This window comes from Cicer arietinum, chromosome 7 (genome assembly GCF_000331145.2).
Source record: "Cicer arietinum cultivar CDC Frontier isolate Library 1 chromosome 7, Cicar.CDCFrontier_v2.0, whole genome shotgun sequence".
NCBI lineage: Eukaryota > Viridiplantae > Streptophyta > Magnoliopsida > Fabales > Fabaceae > Cicer > Cicer arietinum.
The window spans coordinates 41,699,866-41,704,774 of record NC_021166.2 but is presented as its reverse complement, the minus strand read 5'-3'; the positions used below and the strand labels follow the sequence as shown (position 1 = coordinate 41,704,774).

General features: G+C 35.8%; 1 pseudogene; it reads left to right on the top strand.

Annotated features, from left to right (window-relative positions):
- LOC140918794 (uncharacterized) overlaps positions 1–4,416 on the top strand; it is a 12,629-nt pseudogene extending 8,213 nt beyond the window's left edge.
- Positions 4,417–4,909: the final 493 nt, after the last annotated feature.

Here is a 4,909-nt window from a genome sequence, read left to right as displayed (position 1 = left end):
ACTTCCTTCTAAATATGCATATTTCAAATTTTCAGGAAGTGGTTTAAGCTCTATAGTCGGTGGTTGTTCAATGGAAGCTACAACACCAGTGGCCGAAGCTAAGTCTGCAAAATCAATTATGTTAGTAGAAATATCAATATCAGCACAATGATCAACCTGCAAGGCAGCTTCAATCTCACCACACACATAGCACAATTGAGTATCTGTACAGAGTTCACAAGTATAAGTATCATCAAAACCAGACAATGAAGGAAAATCAGTGGCAAATATATCGGGTAAGTGTCATCAACCAAATCAGCAAACAATTCAATTTGAAAAATAAAATGCTCTTCCACGGGGTATTTCATAGCATCAAAGATGTTAAATTTAACAATGCTATCACCAAATTCCATGGATAGAGTTCCAGCATGCACATCAATTTTTGTTCTAGCAGTTTTCAAGAATGGTCTGCCTAATATGATAGACGCCCTGTTGGACTTATTTTCTCCCTCCATGTCCAGAATGTAAAAATCTGCAGGAAATATCAATTCATTAAATCGAACAAGTACATCCTCCATAAGTCCAGCGGGAGGAGTATTGCTCTTATTCGCCAATTGAATGGTAACACATGTACTTTGTAAAGGTCCAAGAGCAAGAGAGTTAAAAATAGATGTAGGCATAACATTAATGGAAGCTCCTAAATCTAACATAGCATTTTCAAATTGACTATTGCCTATGGTACATGGAATGGAAAAAGTTCCTGGATCTTTGCATTTCTGAGGCATGGGCTGAATGAGGGCTGAAACATTTCTCCCCATGTTTACTCTTTCATTACCTTTTAACCTTCTCTTGTGCGTGCACAAATCTTTTAGAAATTTTGCATATCTTGGAATCTGTTTAATTGCTTCCACCTTCCTAAATGTATCCAGGATCTCGTTGTCCCTATCTGCCTCGTCCATTTTCTTAGTCTTCATTGCCCTTTGAGGAAAGGAAGTGGTACATTTTGCTCAACATCAACAGTTTCATATATCAAAGTATCCTCATCAACCTTGTTATTTTTCACTACAGTTTCAGATACCTTTGGTATTTCAACAGCTTTCTCAGACCTCAATGTAATTGCACTAACATTGGGAGCATTTCGATTTACTATTGACTATGCAGGCAATTGGTTAGACCCCTGAGCATGTAATTGATTGATTGAAGTGGCTAGCTAACCAATCTTTGTATCCAAATTTTGAATGGTGGAATCTGTTCTTTGTTGAAATTGGAGATTCTGGACATCCATCTGTTTAACGAGGTTCTCTAATGAAGGTCCATTGTTTTGTTGTGGAGGAATATTTTGCTGCTGCTTAGGTTGCTGTTGTGCAGATCAATTCCCCATCTCAAGTTAGCTTGAGGATTGAGGATTATATATTTGTTGTATATACTTGAGGAGCATCAGCAATTGGGTCTTCTTGCAATGTAGGACATGAATCTGAAGGATGCTCTAGAGAAGTGAAAATACCACAGGCAACTGCTTGGGTTTTACCTATTGCCAATTTTTTTACTAAAGATATACGCTCGTCAAGTTTTCCTTCTAAATTCTTGTGGGAAGAAGCTCGAATTTCATTCACACTCTTTGTCAACACTGTTGAATTGTTTCTAGTTGTAAACTGCTGAGAATTAATGGACATGTTCTTAATCAAAACCATTGCCGCTTCTGGGGTCTTATCGACAAGTGCTCCCCCACTAGCAGCATGCAAAATGGTTCTATCCATAGGTAGCAAGCCTTCATAAAAATATTGGATGACACTAACTCAGTATCTAACTCTAACTCGTTAACACTAGCAGCTCTATTAAGTCTACGACGTAAATGAAATGTCCTATCTATTTCAAATTCAAGAGAATGAAAATTCACAGAACTAGCCCAAATCATGCATCATCATAACCAAATTGATAAAATGTAAATAGAGGTAATAACTCGAATCGTTTCGCAAGGACTTCTGATATAGTAATAATAACCGAATTGAAAATTGAAATTAAAAAAGGGGTTTTTTAGATTTTTATTTTAACGGATGAGCAAAACAATTAATCCACTTATTCGAGTTTCAAACCTATCACAGATTATATCAACAAGTTTAATTTCTAATTTGTGATTCTATTCTTATTTCTTTTAGCAATTTGAATCTTTTAGCCTTCCATGAAATTAAAATAAAACTGTTTATTTCTTTTAGCAATTTGAATCCTAATTTTTCCATCTTAGAAAAGAAACAAAACTGCCAATATATAGTACGTGTTGTTGGACTTTAGGGTTTAGGGTTTAAAAACAAGTGGCCCGCTAATTAAAATTATTACAAATATCCAGATTACGAAATTTGCAATTTTGGCCCAGTAAAGTTCGGAATTGGTCTTTCCTTCCAACACAAAAGGTGTAGCTCAGATTTTTATCTTTCCAACGCCTGCTCATATGTACCAATCCGATATCTAGAGCTCAAGTTATGACCTACAGAGCGAGAAAGAGTCAAAATATAAATAATAAAATTAAAATGCAAATAATAAAATTATAATTCAAATTCGACCCAAAGTTTAGAAACAAGCTCAAAATATTAATCTAAGCTATAAAGAGCTTTTAAAATACCAAACTAAAAAGCTAAAAACTTGTGCCCAAATACTATGATCAGACTGCAGCTATTTTTGCTCTTAAGATTTGGAGACACTATCTATATGGTAAAACTTGCGAGATTTATACCGATCATAAAAGTCTTAAGTATATTTTTCAACAACGAGATTTAAATTTTTGACAAAGAAGGTGGATGGAACTCTTGAAAGATTATGATTGCATAACCTTATACCACCCAGGGAAGACAAATGTTGTTGCAGATGTTTTGAGTAGGAAATCCATGGGCAGTATCTCTCATATAGCAGAAGTAAAGAGACCAATAGTTAAAGAATTTCAAGAAGTTGTTGAAAGTGGAATTCAATTGGAACTTGGTCATTCGAGGTTATTTTTAGCCCACGTACAAATTCGTCCAACCATAGTTGATGATATCAAGGAAGCTCAAAGTCAAGACCCATACTTGGTGAATATGGTAAATAATGTTCAGAATGGCAAAATTTCAGACTTTTTCGTTGATTTTGAGGGTGTGATGAGGTTGAAGGCTTGATTGTGTGTTCCAAATGTTGGTGGCTTAAGGAGAAAATTTTTAGAGGAGGCTCATCATTCTTCTTATACTATTCACCCAGGTTCTAATAAGATGTATCAAGACTTGAGAGAATTGTATTGGTGGGAAGGGATGAAGAGAGACGTAGTAGATTTTGTCTCTAGGTGCTTAGTGTGTCAACAAGTAAAGGCTGAGCACCAAAAGCCTGCGGGATTACTTCAACCTATTGAAATACCTGAATGGAAGTGGGAAGGCATCGCTATGGATTTTGTCACAGGATTACCACGAACCCAAAGGGGTTATGACTCGGTGTGGGTGATTATAGATCGGTTAACCAAATCTGCACACGTTTTGCCTGTGAAGACTACTTATATTGCATCTCAATATGCTAAACTTTATTTAGATAAAATTGTCTCTTTGCATGGTGTACTGGTGTCTATTATTTCTGACCGTGGGGCCCAATTTACTGCTCAAATTTGGAAGTCGTACCAAACTTCATTATGAACTCGTTTGAAGCTTAGCACAACTTTTCATCCTCAAACAGATGGCCAATCTGAAAGGACTACAAATATTAGAAGATATGCTTCGTGCTTGTGTTCTGGATCTTGGGGGTAGTTGGGATCAACACTTGCCCTTGATGGAATTTGCATACAATAATAGTTATCAATCTAGTATTCAGATGGCTCCGTTTAAGGCTTTGTATGGAAGATGGTGTAGGTCTCCGATAGGGTGGTTTGAAGTTGGTGAAGCTAAATTAATTGGTCCAGAATTGGTTCCAGATGCCATTGAAAAAGTTAAATTGATTTGGGATTGCTTAGTGACAGCTCAAAGTAGGCAAAAATCTTATTTTGATAAGAGGTATCGTCCCTTAGAGCTTTCAGTGGGAGAACATGTATTTCTACGAGTCCCACCAATGAAAGGAGTTTTGCGATTTGGTAAAAAGGGAAAACTAAGTCCAAGGTTCATTGGACCATTTGAAGTTTTAGAGAGAGTCGGACTGGTAGCGTACCGTTTGACACTTCCACCGGATCTCTCGGGAGTTCATCTGGTCTTTCATATTTCGATGCTTCAGAAGTATCTTCATGACCCTTCTCATGTGATTAATCATGAAGACGTACAATTAGATGAAAGTCTATCATACGTTGAACATACAATAGCTATATTAGATCACCAAGTGACACGTTTACGCTCAAAGGATATCGTTTCAGTAAAAGTTCTTTGGCGTGGTCCATCCAGCGAAGAAACTACTTGGGAGCCCGAAGAAGTCATCCGTGCAAAGTACCCACACTTATGTTGAAACTCGAGGTTAGTAGTATTTATTAAATAAATAACAAGTTAAATAAATTCGAGGACGAATTTTTATAAGGGGAGGAGATTGTCACACTTGTGTTTTTTTTTAAATAATCATGATAATAATAATAATAATAATAATAATAATAATAATAATAATAATAATAATAATAATAATAATAATAATAATAATAATATAATAATAATAATAATAATAATAATAATAATTAAATAAAACCAAACCTTCTTTCCACCTCACCTCATGTTTTTTCAAATTCATTTTCCCCTTTCCTCCCTCTCTCCCTCTCGGCAAAATACTCCTCTCCCCCATTTTTGTTGCTATTTTTTTTCCCTTTCCTTCTCTTTACTTCTCCTCTCTCTATAATACTCAAACCCTCAACCCTTAAAAAAAATGAATTTAACATCCCCACAAGCATAATTTCACATACTCCTACAAATTCTCTTGGTGGGGATTTTTTAGTTAGGGTTTGTGCTCTAGG